This window comes from Hemiscyllium ocellatum, chromosome 10, assembly GCF_020745735.1.
Source record: "Hemiscyllium ocellatum isolate sHemOce1 chromosome 10, sHemOce1.pat.X.cur, whole genome shotgun sequence".
Lineage (NCBI taxonomy): Eukaryota > Metazoa > Chordata > Chondrichthyes > Orectolobiformes > Hemiscylliidae > Hemiscyllium > Hemiscyllium ocellatum.
In genome coordinates this window covers 16,533,335-16,548,295 of record NC_083410.1, presented here as the reverse complement: position 1 = coordinate 16,548,295, position 14,961 = coordinate 16,533,335, and positions in this window count along the sequence as shown.

The following is a 14,961-nucleotide window of genomic DNA, read 5'->3' as shown; positions in this document are numbered from 1 at the left end:
GCCTAGCTGATATTTTTCCCTGTGCCCCTTTTCTACACATACACACTCTTACTTTTCTATATCAGCAAACACAACACACTTTCCCATTTCTTACAGGGTCTACTCAACATCGAGCTATGCCAACCAGAAGATTCTGCTGATCTTACCATTTGTAAGAAACATAATAGACATGATCAACCATAAAGTCCTAAAGCAGCACTCAAACCAAGCTAGTGTGCTTCCAATTAAACCTGTTGGACTATAACCTGGTGTTGTGTGTTTTTTAACTCAAACCTGAAGCTTCAGGCCCAGAGGCATAGACACAATCCACTGTGCTATAAGGCCTCCCAGTTCTAGCAGAGGTGGCTAATTCATGATCATGCCAGTGACAGTACCATGCCCAGTATTGCTATCAGCCCAACAAAGTTTGGGCATGAAATGATTTGCAATAAATAGATTACTTACAGTGTGGAAACAGGCCCTTCAGCCCAACAAGTCCACAACACACCCAGACCCATTCCCCTACACCTAACACTACAGGCAAATTAGCATGGCCAATTCACCTAACCTGCACATATTTTTGGACTGTGGGAGGAAACCCACACAGGGAATGTGCAAACTCCACACAGTCAGTCACCCAAGGTGGGAATTGAACCCAGGTCTCTGGCACTGTGAGGCAGCAGTGCAACCACTGTGTCACCATTAGTCTGGAATATCTTAAATCTTTGAGAAAGCATGCAGTCACTTCTTTTCCCCGTTGTACAGTCCAGTCTATTTAAAGTTAAAAATCACACAACACAGGTTATCGTCCAACAGGTTAATTTGAAAGGACAAGCTTTCAGAGCGCTGCTCCTTCATCAGGTAGCTAGTGGGGCAGGCTCATAGGACGCAGAATTTATAGTAAAAAATCAAAGTGTCACACACCTAACACAATGTATTGAATAAACCTAGATTGGTGTTAAGTCTTTAATCTCTTAGAATGCCGCTTTTGGTTCATTAATATGTTACTTTCAAGTCACATTCCCACGATAACCTAAGTTTTTATTAAAAAAGTGATATCTTAGCTCAGACAATGTATTAAAGATGTGAGGATAGAGTCTGTCTGTATCTCAAATTGGCGTCAGACTGGTTCTATTTCCAAAGTAGGAATTTATAAAATGCCACCTGGACTGACTGTCTACAGATTGTGTGCTTTTTGAACAAAATTGAATGTATCTGCAAGTGCAAATTCACTCATAGACTTATGTGTGTGTGAAAGAGAGAGAGGGGGAGTGTGTGTATGCGTGTGTGTGAGAGTGTGTGCGTGCTTGATAGAGTGTGTCTGAGAGTGTGACGGAGTATATGCCTGTCAGAGGGTATGTGTGCGAGTGCGAGTGTGAGTGCGGGGGGTGTGTGTGTGTGTGAGCATGTGTATAAGAGAGGGTCTGTGTGAGTGTTTAGTGTAGTGGGGTCACCTGTAGTGTGACATGAACCCAAAATCCTGGTTGAGGCTATCCTCATGGGTACCAAACTTGGCTATCAGCCTCTGCTTGGTGACTCTGCATTGTTGTGTATTCCGAAGTCAGTTCTTGGAGAACGGTTACCCAAAGATCCAAAGCCAAATGTCTTTGACCACTGAAGTATTCCCCGACTGGGAGGGAACATCCCTGTCTGGTGATTGTTGCATGGTGTCCATTCATCCATTGTCATAGTGTCTGCTTGGTCTTGCCATTGTATCATGCCTCGTGGAATCCTTGCCTGCAGAGTATGAGATAGACAACCGATAGTGTACCCTTTCTTGTCAAGTACTTCCTGGGAGCAGAGAAACTGCACCATATTCTTCACAACCTGCAACACATTATCAATGAGGATGAGCACCTCGCCAAGATCTTCCTGATGCCTTCACTTCTCCCCTTTGAACAACCACCAAACCTTAAACAGACCATTGTTCGCAGCATACTGCCCAGCCTTCAGGACAACATCAACCACAACGCCATATAACCCTGTCATGGCAACCATTGCAAGATGTGGCAAAGTGTCAACATGGATGCTATCATTACACGTGGGGACACCAGCCACCAAGTGCTCAGCAGGTACTCATGTGACTTGGCTGAATCCCATGTCTGTCTCCTGAGGAGGTCATTACAGTTTCTCGCTGTGGCATGTTGGAACTGGCGATCAATGCTTTGAGCATCGTATCCTATTCTTATGAGGGCATTCTTCAGCACCATCAGTTGTCCATCGCATTCCTCCTCATCTGAACAGATCCTGTCCATGCATAGGGCTTGTCCGTAGGGGATGGCTGTTTTTGCATTTGCAGATTTGTACTTGCAGATACATTGTATTTTGTTCAAAAAGCACACAATTTGCAGACAGTCAATCCATGTGATATTTTATAAATTCCTACTTTGGAAATAGAATCAGTCAGATTCTATATCCCAACTCTAGGTTGGGATATAGACAGATTCTAACCTCACATCTTTAATGCATTGTCTGAGCTGAGATGTCACTTTTTTTTTTATAAAATCTTAAGTTATCTTGGGAACATGACTTGAGAGAAGTTCTGGAATTTACATATTAATGAATCAAACCAGCAATCCCATTCTAAGTAATTAAAGACGTAACAGCAATCTAGGTTTGTTCAAAACATCGCATCGGTTGAATGACACTTTGGTCTTTTACTATAAAGTCTGTATCCTATGATTCTGCCCCACGACCTACCTGACAAAGGAGCAGTGATCCAAAAGCTTGTACTTCCAAATTAACCTGTTGGATTATAACCTGGTGTTGTGTGACTTTTATCTTTGTCCACCCCAGTCCAACATTGGCAACTCTACGTCAGTCTATTTAAGCCTTTGTGTCACTTCAGCTCAGTTGATGGCATTCTTACCAGTGAGTCAAAAAGTTTTATGTAATAGCAAGTTTTGAGAAGATTTGTAGCTCAGGTTGAGGTTCTGGATGTAAGATGGCTTGCTGAGCTAGAAGGTTCATTTCCAGACGTTTCTACCCGACTAGGTAACATCTTCAGTGGGCCTCCAGGCAAAGCACTGTATATGTTTCCTGCTTTCTATTTATATGTATGGGTTTCTTTGGTTTGGTGATGTTATTTCATGTGGTGATATCATTTCCTGTTCTTTTTCTTAGGGAATGGTAGATGGGGTCTAACACGATGTATTTGTTGGTAGAGTTCCAATTGGAATGCCATGATTCTAGGAATTCTCGTGCGTGTCTCTGTTTGGCTTGTCCTAGGATGGATGTGTTGTCCCAGTCGAAGTGGTGTCCTTCCTTCTCTATGTGTAAGGATATTAGCGAGAAAGAGTCATGTCGTTTGTGGCTAGTTGGTGTTCATGTATCCTGGTGGCTAGTTTCCTGCCTGCTTGTCCAACGTAGTGTTTGTTACAGTTCTTGCATGGTATTTTGTAAATGACATTAGTTTTGCTTGTTGTCTGTATAGGGTCTTTCAAGTTCATTAGCTGTTATTTTAGTGTGTTGGTGAGTTTGTGGGCTACCATGATGTCAAGGGGGTCTGAGTAGTCTGACAGTCATTTCCAAGAGGTCTTTGGTGTAGGAGAGAGTGGCTAGGGTTTCTGGACGTGCTTTGTCTACTTGTTTCGGTTGCAAGAACTGCGCAAGAACTGTAACAAACACTACCTTGGACAAACAGGCAGAAAACTAGCCACGAGGATACATGAACACTAACTAGCCTCAAAATGACATGACCCTGTCTCACTTCAACTGAGACAACACATCCATCCTAGGACAAGCCAAACAGAAACACGCATGAGAATTCCTAGAAGCATAGCATTCCAACCGGATCTCTATCAAAAACTCATTGACTTGGATCTCATTTACCACCCACTGAGAAAAAGAACAGGAAATGACATCACTACAGGAAATGACATCACCAACCCAACGAAACCCAAACATATAAATAGAAAGCAGGAATCATGTTCAATGCTTTGCCTGGAGGCCCACTGAAGATGTTACCTAGTAGGGTGATGAAACGTCTGGAAATGAACCTTCCAGCAAGCAAACCTACATTCGTAATCGTTTGGTTCTCACAGTTCAAAATAATTACATTTGCGGAATCAAAAACACTGGAACTTCACCAAACATATTTTGTTCAGCTCTCCGTATGACTTGTGGATTGGTGGACAAATACATTGTTACTCAGCACATGACTGCAGTATGACAGTCAAGGTGACATCTCAAGATATATAGTTGCATAACAATTAGCTCCAACCTCTTCACACACAACATAACAAAGGAACAGTGAGTTTAAACTCATGCCAAAACCTTAACACATACTGAATGAGAGCTACACTTTGGGAGAAATGCAATTCTTCACATTCAACATTAAACTGAGCTGCTGTCCAGAAGTAACTATTAAAGAGCACATTATACTATCCATCTCCTAAATCAGCACAGCCATCATGTACTAAATATTTATATCTCATTTTCAAGAAGGAAGAGTTTCTTTAAACGCTTGGTGGGTCAGTAGCTTATGGAATTTTTTTCCCAAGAAAACAGTAGAAGCAGAGACATTTAATTTCTTTAAGGCTGAGTTAGATACATTTTTCATAGACAAGACAGTCAAAGGTTATTGGGGAATGGCATACAGAAAACTGAAGCTGAAGCCACAATCAGATCAGCCATGACCAATTGAATGGCAAAGCAGGTTGAAAGGCTGGAAAGGCCAATTCTCGCTCCCAAGTCCTATGTTCCAATTAGGTCATGCTTCAAATATTGTGAAACAATTCTGCAAGATTCTGAGAATTACGTTAAGGCTGTGGATTGTATTCATGGGCGGCACGGTGGCACAGTGGTTAGCACTGCTGCCTCACAGCGCCTGAGACCCAGGTTCAATTCCCGACTCAGGCGACTGACTGTGTGGAGTTTGCACGTTCTCCCTGTGTCTGCGTGGGTTTGCTCCAGTTTCCTCCCACAGTCCAAAGATGTGTGGGTCAGGTGAATTGGCCATGCTAAATTGCCCGTAGTGTTAGGTAAGGGGTAAATGTAGGGGTATGGGTGGGTTGCGCTTTGGTCGGTCAGTGTGGACTTGTTGGGCCGAAGGGCCTGTTTCCACACTGTAAGTAATCTAAAAAAAACTTCTTGCTGTTTTCTTGAAGGTAAATCAAATAAATCAGGAAAAAATGTAATTAATTATTTGATCATAAGGTAGTGCATTTCCCACTTCCCAAGGAGTTGGGCCTTCTTGAATTCCTGATGGTGACTAACAGTAAAGAAGAAATTATGGCGCGCGGCCAAGTAAAGATGTTGTACCCAGTTCCAGCATTTGTTGATTCTAATGCTTTTCCAACTCTCAATAGCTATGGCCTTGGTTGTGATGGAAACTACAATGATATTTTCCCTGAACATAAATCTGGTAGAAATATGCATCATTCCAGAATTTGCCTACAAAAATGTTGGTGCATTTAATGGTGTGTAAATTCACAATTGTATCTGGGATTGACATGCCCAACAAATCTTCTCTGTCTTTGCATAGAGAAGTGTTTGGCCTTCATCAGTATTTACTGCTAAGGCAAGGTTGAGGTATCATTGCCACAATCCTACATCTTGTAATGTAATATTTTAGAGTTTGTCAGTTTAATTTGTAAATTTCATTTTGTTTCGCCAGGATCCATTGACCTCCAGTGGCAGCACACATCATTTGATTCTCCATTTTTACACTTGAGAGGGTAGCATGAATTGTACCTCTTGCACCGTTTTAACTTTTGCGATGAGGGAAATGAACAGACACTGATAAGTAATGTCACTTTTAGCTCTCTATCAGGAGGAATGCCCCAGCTCCCCGCTTGGACCCAAATGAAGTAGAAGTGTAAAGAGCCCAGGCTAATATACGTTGATTGATCGTTTAAAACCATAGCCATGCAACATACACTCCTAATTTTACTTTAATGGATACAACACTCTCCTGTCTCTTTCTCACTGTTTACTGTAAAACTTTCTTCAGAAAATACAGAATTTTCACAGGTTTATCTTTTGTTTGCCACGTTCATCCATTGTTATTTATTAATGCAATTCAGTTTCAGTTTGGGAAGCTAGAACTAATTGGAACTTTGAAAGCATCATTAGACTCCATGAACACACTGAAGCCATTCAAAAACAACATGTTTTTTGACATGATTAGTTTATGATAACTGGTACTGTAAAGAGTTATACAAATAATTAAAGCAGCTGTACAAACAATTGAAACAACTTGATAACAGAAGCAGAAGCAGGGTATATGATCTCCCAAGCTCATTCTGCTGGTCCTTAAGACAATGGCCAGTGATTTACTTCAACACCACATTCCTTTCCAAACCCTGACTGAAAAAAAAATCAAACAGTTCTGAATAGACCTAACAACCAAACATTTATAAGTCTCTTGGTATGTAGAATTCCAAAGGTTCTTATAACCATCTGAACGAAGAAATATCTAATTTCAGGTTGAAATGGCCAACCCCTTATTGTTGAATATGTCAAGCATCACAACCTCATCAGAAAGAAGACAATATGCTGATATTTGTTTGTGGGTTGCGTGGTGTTTCCTTGACATCTCTGCCAATCATGTATGGGTTACGAGGATGTAAAATGAACTGTTCTCAGAGATTTTGATGCATTTTTTGAAAATACAAGAAACACATGAAACTTCTTTCAGATGAATGGTTATTCTGTTCCAAGATAATGAAAGCCTTTGGTAGCAATGCTCAACTTTCTGGAAATAGTTTTAAAAAACTAGAAGCAATGTTTCCATGCAGGTAGTTCCATGGTCGTAAACACAGATTAGCAGCCGCACTAGTTTGGTCACATTGTTCGCAGCTGAGTCATTTAGTGAGCCAGTTATTCATACCACTCCTGGTTAAAAGGCCAGAAAGTGGGCAGAAGAGAGCAAAGCAAACAACTACTCATTTCAGAAATCTTGCAATTAAGGCATACCAGCTTGGAATAACAAGACTGTTTGCTGATAAAGGTGACGGAGGGAGATTGCCTCTTTACCTTCATACATTCTTGGAGAATATTACACACAAGATGAAATTCTGGGATGAAAATTGCTCATTCACAATTGTACATGACACCCTGATGAAGGCCCATCACTGTGATGCCACCTAAATTTGAGAACTAAAAGTTTGAGGATTGATGACCACAAAGGTTATGACCAGAGTTTGCCTTGAATATTTTGATTATATAGGGTTCACGGAAGTAGGAACCTATTTGTCCATTTAATCATGAAATCACATGGAAATGAAGGAGCATTATAGACAGACAGCTTGGGAAAGAATGTTCATATCTAATTCTGCTTAAAAGATCCTAGCTTTCCAGAAATTAGAGATAACAAGTCAACAGATGTGAGCTAATTAGTGAATTGTATTAAAATGTATATAAATTGGCAGAAGTTTGGAGTGTGTTATGATGTGTGGTTGGTTGAAATTCTAAGGAGAAAATGTTACCTGGACTTTATCTAAAAGCATGTTACTTCGACTATAAAACAAAACGATCAGGATTGCAGTTTTGGTTTTGAGCAATGCAAAATCAGGAGGGAGAACAATAATCATTACACCATGTGATTCTTGAGGCTTCTCACACCTGAACTGAACATGAGAGGAGCTAGAGAAGGGGGTAGCTTGCCACACTAAATATGAAAGTTCGGGCTAGGCAGACAGAAAACTCATGTCTCACAGGCTAAACCTAAGAACATGTCAGAACCTGAGGCCCATGTGTCCTTCCATCCAGGTGTTTGGGAAGCTGATTGGCTTGGCAGATTGCACAAGACGGAACAACATCATTGTTTCTCAGAGGAGAACTAAGGAGTCCTTATGATATACCATTCATTGGGATAACGCTGAGCTATCTATCCTGCTGGTAAAATGAGTTTTGTGGAACTTAGACATTTCCATCCATTATGTCTCAAAAAAACACAAGAACAATTTAGATGTCAGGATATACACTGGACCCCAATAAGTAGAATTTATTAATTACACTTCCGTAAGAGAGTTTTGGACATTTCCCTGCATTAAAGACACCATATAAACAGGTTGACTGTTGACGAACAGTGATTGAACTAGAATGCACAGGGCATATTTTGTTCCATCAACCTCAGCAATTTCAGAAGTGAAATTTCTCATTACACTGGAATAACTTGAGTATTTTTTGGGTTGGAAAATGAGGGAGATGGACATCAAAAGGTAAGAAATTCAGATCAAGTGACCAAAGACATGTTGGCAACAAACGTAAGCGTGTTATTGAAACAAAAAGGCATTCATACATATAAGGTTATAACTGAACATCTACCCTATACCCAACAATGGGAGGTCATGTGGCACAATGGGCAGCATTCCTGCTTGAGCAAGAACCTTGGGACTTAGAGTACATTTCATGCTGATGACCAAGGAAGATGCATTTGGAACATGTAACATGATCAAACAGATTGAGCATCAACTTGTGTACTCTTCCAATACATGGCAATAGCAGTTACTAGGATCACTGAGATGTTCCTGGTCAGCCACATGATGGAAAGAATATTGCAGCCCCTACCATCACAATGCATTGCTGTAGACTACATTGGAATAGGAGTAGGGTATTCAATGAGATCATGGCTGATCTGACGCCGAGGTCCATAAACCTGCCTTTGGTCAATATCCCTTAATACCTTTGCATGACAAAAAATTATATCTTAGATTTAAAATTAACTGATCAGGCATCCATCACTGCCATTTATGGAAGAGTGTTCCAAACATCTGCCACCTTTTTTGTGTAGAAATGCATGGTCACATCACTCCTGAACAGGACTTAATTATCAGATTGTACCCCAGTTCTAGAATTGCCAATCAGCGGAAAAAGTTTTTCTGCTTCTGCCCTGTCTTTTCTTGTTAATATCTTGAAGACTTAGATTAGATCACCATTTAACCTCTAAATTCTGGAGAAAACAGGCTAATTTATATAATCTCTTCTCATAAAATAATCCCTGAAATCCTTAACTCATTCTTGTAAACCTACATTTTACTCCCTCCAAGACCATTATATCCTTCCCAAGTGTGGTGCCCAAATTTGTTCACAGTACTCCAAGTGGGTTCGAACTGGGGTTATATATCAGTGCAGTATAACTTGTGCATCCTTGTACTCTAGTCCTCTAGATACAACGCCCAGCATACCATTAGCTTTCTTGATTATTTTCTGCACCAGATCATGTCATTTTAAAGATATCTGCACCTGAACCCCAAGTCTCTCGGACTGTATTTAACTTCATATCATCCAGAAAGTACCCTTATCTATCCTTTCTCAATCCAAAATTGATACATCTTACACTTGCTTACAAAGAACTCTGTCTGGTGCAGTTATGCCCATTCAGGCGGCACGGTGGCACAGTGGTTAGCACTGCTGCCTCACAGCGCCTGTAGACCCGGGTTCAATTCCCGACTCAGGCGACTGACTGTGTGGAGTTTGCACGTTCTCCCCGTGTCTGCGTGGGTTTCCTCCGGGTGCTCCGGTTCCCTCCCACAGTCACAAAGATGTGCGGGTCAGGTGAATTGGTCAAGCTAAATTGCCCGTAGTGTTAGGTAAGGGGTAAATGTAGGGGCATGGGTGGGTTGCGCTTCGGTGGGTCGGTGTGGACTTGTTGGGCCGAAGGGCCTGTTTCCACACTGTAAATCTAATCTAAAAATGACAAAGGGACAATCATCTACAGTGCTGCCTAACTTTGGATATGATTTTCTGCTATTATCTGAGTTGTAATAAATAATGTGAATAACTAAGGCTTTAGCATGGATCCGGGGGACACCACTGATCACCTCCTGGCAATTTGAGTATCTATCCATTATCCTACTGTCACCAGCCACTCACTACTCAAACCAATTTCCCAGCTACATCAGTACTTTGCTCTCAATTCCATGGGCTTCTACCTTAGTTTCATATATGGGATGTTATGAAATGCCTTCTGGAAATTCATATGAACAACATCCACAGACATTCCACTGTTCACTACCTGAGTCACCTCGTTCAAAAAATGGAATTTGTCAGGCATGATCTACCAGTCATGAATCCAGGGAACTCCAAAAGATTGGAGTTAGGGTGTCCTCAATGTGCTCCCTGACTTCCTTAACACCCTTGGACAGAAACTGTCAGGTCCTGGGGATTTGTCACCACTTATTTCCATTAATTTCGTTATTACCCCTGTTTTGCTTACATTCACTTTATTTCATCCCTGTCCCTAATCCACTATTAATTCCTTGGGACTTACACCAAACTATCCTCCTTTTCTACCATAAATATGGAGGTAATTATTCAATACTCTCCCATAGTCATTGGTTATATCCCTACTTTAGGCAGCCGACTTTGCTTCTGATCACCCTTTATGTAACCATCAGTGTTTGTTATCACAGCAACTTGAATACTGAATGAAATGTAACACACCACCAACCAATAAAGAAAACCTTTAAGCAATCTCTTTACATTAGTCACTAATGTTTGTTCATTCTGTAATCCAATATAGCAGTTTTACATCCTCCATTTAAGATATTTAAGTTTATATTGTTAACTTTTCTCATGCACTGTGTTAATTCATAAGCCCTATTTTTCTTTTCCTTTGAAATTGTAGTCTGTGATATGTCACCTGTTTATAAATTAGACAGAGAACTAAAATGTTTTGCTGGATCCACATTAGTTTTCTAACTTGGTACTGTCATTCTTTAGCAGCAGAAGTTGCCCTTGTGGTTTTACCTTTTCTGGTTGTTTTCTGGAAACTTATGAATACTAGAAGTATTAGCAAATATACACATGAAAACAGTCCTTTGTGTTACTAGTATGTGGCAACCAATATTAAAGAGTTGAAAGTGGAGTGGCAGGTAGATAGGATAGTAAAGAAGATAGTAAAGCGTTTGGTATGCTTTCCTTTATTTGTCAGAGTATTGAGTACAGGAGTTGGGAGGTCATGTTGCGGCTGTACAGGACATTGGTCAGGCCACTGTTGGAATATGGCATGCAATTCTGGTCTCCTTCCTATCAGAAAGATGTTGTGAAATTTGAAAAGGTTCAGAAAAGATTTACAAGGATGTTGCTAGGGTTGGAGGATTTGAGCTATAGGGAGAAGTTGAATAGGCTAGGGCTGTTTTCCCTGATGCGTTGGAGGCTGAGGGGTGAATATATATAGGTTTATAAAATCATGAGGGGCATGGGTAGGATAAATAGTTAGAGTCTTTTCCCTGGAGAGGGGGAGTCCAGAATTAGAGGGCATAGGTTTAGGGTGAGAGGGGAAAGATATAAAAGAGACCTAAGGAGCAACTTTTTCACACAGAGGGTGGTACATGTATGGAATGAACTGTCAGATGATGTGGTGGAGGCTGATACAATTTCAACATTTAAAAGGCATGTTGGATGGGTATATGAATTGGAAAGGTTTGGAGGGATATGGGCCGGGTGCTGGCAGGTGGGATTAGATTGAGTTGGGATATCTAGTCAGCATGAACAAGTTGGACCAAAAGATCTGTTTCCATGCTGTACATCTCTATGACTCTATGTAACGTTTGTCCATTTTGAATAAAAATTTGAATTATTACAAATATTGAAGTTAAATTAAAAATGACATTTCAGTTTCCAACAAGCTGTGATATTATTTGGTTTACTTAAGGCATTATTTACTGCTCCGTGGTTTCTTACTGAATAGAAATTCTAAATGGCGTTCACTATTAAACATCATCAACATAACAGCACCATGATGTAGTATAAATGAGATTTTAGTTGAACATACCAGATTTGCTGTATCTAAACTAAATTTACGAAGAAATAACTGGAGTAGTCAACATGCAGTCTTTCAGTCACATTCTATTGTCAACTTTCTACACTAAAATTGATACTATTTTTTTCTATGCCTGCCTTTCCAGTGTTTACAAAAATTCGTATTGCTTTAATATAAGATAGTACCTGTTCTTTGATTTGTTACATAAATGCAAGGGTTTAAAAGCAAAGTCTATGGACGCTGGAGATCTGAAATAAAAACAAAGTGCTGGAGAAATTCAAGATGTCTGGCAGCATCCTTGAAGAGAGAGACAATTAACATTTCTAGTTCAGTACAACTCCTTCAGAAATCTATCTGTTTGTTTTCTATTATATCAACAACTCCAAAGTTACTTTGCAATATATTCCTCTAAGGCAAGCCACCAATAATATTTTACAAATAATAATGCTAGAAAAACTGAATGGCCTGAAGGTTGATAAATCACCTGGACCAGATGGACTACACCCCAACGTTCTAAAGGAGGCAGCTAAAGAGATAGTGGAGGCATTCATGGTGATCTTTCAGGAATTGCTAGTGTCAAGGAGGTTCCTAGAGGACTGGAAAATCACCAACATGACACCTCCATTAAAAAAAAGGGAGTAAGGCAAAAGACAGAAAATTACAAGATGATTTGCCTAACCTCGGTTGTGGGTAAGAGTTTGGAGTCCATTGTGAAGGATGAGATTTCTGAATACTTGGAAGTGTATGGTAAAATAGAACAAAGTCAGCTTGGTTTCATCAAGGGGAAGTCATGCCTGACAAATCTGCTAGAATTCTTTGAACAAGTTAGACCAAAGACAGCCAATTAATGTTATCTATCTGGACTTCAAGAAGGCCTTTGACAAGGTCCAGCACAGGAGACTGCTGAGTAAAATAAGAGTAAATGGGCCGCCCGAACCAACCAACCCAATCACCCCGTGGCTCAACACTTTAACGCCCCCTCCCACTCCACCGAGGACATGCAGGTCCTTGGACTCCTCCACCGGCAGAACACAACTACACGACGGCTGGAGGAGGAGCGCCTCATCTTCCGCCTGGGAACCCTCCAACCACAAGGTATGAATTCAGATTTCTCCAGCTTCCTCATTTCCCCTCCCCCCACCTTGTCTCAGTCGGTTCCCTCAACTCAGCACCGCCCTCCTAACCTGCAATCCTCTTCCTGACCTCTCCGCCCCCACCCCACTCTGGCCTATCACCCTCACCCTGACCTCCTTCCACCTATCCCACCTCCATCGCCCCTCCCCCTAGTCCCTCCTCCCTACCTTTTATCTCAGCCTGCTTGGCTCTCTCTCTTATTCCTGATGAAGGGCTTATGCTCGAAACGTCGAATTCTCTATTCCTGAGATGCTGCCTAACCTGCTGTGCTTTGACCAGCAACACATTTGCAGCTGTGATCTCCAGCATCTGCAGACCTCATTTTTTACTTATAGGAAGAATAGAGGCATAGACTTTTCTAAATGGGGAAACAAATTCAGAAATCTGACGTGCAAAGAGTCTTGGGAGTTCTAGTGTAGGATTCTCTTAAAGTAAACTTGCAGGTTGAGTCAGTATTGAGGAAGGCAAATGCAATGATCACATTATTGGATACAGAACTTGCTCAAAGGTAGAAGACAGGGTGGTGGTGGAGAGTTGTTTTTCACACTGGAGGCCTGTGACCAGTGGAGTGCCACAAGGATCGGTGTTGGGTCCTCTATGTTTTGTCATTTACATAAATGATTTGGATGTGACCATACGAGGTACAGTTAGTAAGTTTGCAGAGGACACCAAAATTGGAGGTGCAGTGGACAGCGAAGAGGGTTACCTCAGATTACAACAGGATCTTGACCATGGGCCAATGGGCTGAAAAGTGGCAGATGGAGTTTAATTCAGATAAATGCGAGGTGCTGCGTTTTGGGAAAGCAAATCTTAGCAGGACGTATACTCTTAAAAGTAAGGTCCTAGGGAGTGTTGCTGAACAAAGAGACCTCGAAGTGCAGGTTCATAGCTCCTTGAAAGTGGAGTCGCAGGTAGATAGGATAGTGAAGAAGGCGTTTAGTATGCTTTCCTTTATTGGTCAGAGTATTGAGTACAGGTGTTGGGAGGTCATGTTGTGGCTGTACAGGACATTGGTTAGGGCACTGTTGGAATATTGCCTGCAATTCTGGCCTCCTTCCTATCGGAAAGATGTTGTGAAACTTGGAAGGGCTCAGAAAAGATTTACAAGGATGTTGCCAGTGTTGGAGGATTTGAGCTATAGGGAGAAGCTAAATAGGCTAGGGCTGTTTTCCCTGGAGCGTCAGAGGCTGAGGGGTGAACATACATAGGTTTATAAAATCATGAGGGACATGGATAGGATAAATCAATAAAGTCTTTTCCCTGGAGAGGGGGAGTCCAGAATTAAAGGGCATAGGTTTAGGGTGAGAGGGGAAAGATATAAGAGACCGAAGGAGCAAGGTTTTCTCGCAGAGGGTGGTAAGTATATGGAATGAGCTGTCAGAGGAAGTGGTGGAGGCTGGTACAATTTCAACATTTAAAAGGCATCTGAATGAGTATATGAATTGGAAGGGTTTGGAGGGATACGGGCCAGTGCTTGCAGATGGGACTAGATTGGGTTGGGATACCTAGTCAGCATGGACAAGTTGGACCGAAGTCATCAAGTATATTAAAGATGGAGATAGATTCTTGATTGTGATTGGGATCATGTGTTACGGGATTGAATGGTGGAACAGACTTGATGGGCTGAATGCCCTAATTTCTGCTGTCTTATAATATTTCATGACAATTTGTAAACAGTATTGTATAGAAAGTAAAATATCTCCATCTGAAATTATATCTGTTGCTTTGATTATCCTTGGTTTGGTTTACTGCTAACGTACAGTTGCATTTTCCACTACAGCACCAACTACTTCCAACCTTCCCAGTCTCTTGCTTCCACCCAACAAATCCAAAGCAACTCAGTAAAGAAAACACAAATGACTTCAAACTCCATGACAGGACAGCTCCAGTTCTTATCAACACTAATATCAGTATCAATGTTTGAAAGACAGAACTCGTTGAAAATTATGGAACTTGAGGTTTTCTGTTAAAGTAAAGCAAACAAGATAGTGCAAGTGACAAAGAGGGTGCTTGAGGACTTAAGTAACTGTATTTCCATACAAACATTCAACATGGAGTGGAACTTCAGTTTTGGCCATTAGATGTGACTGGGAGGAATTACAATGTACTTAAGCAGTACTGAGAGGTGATATAAATTA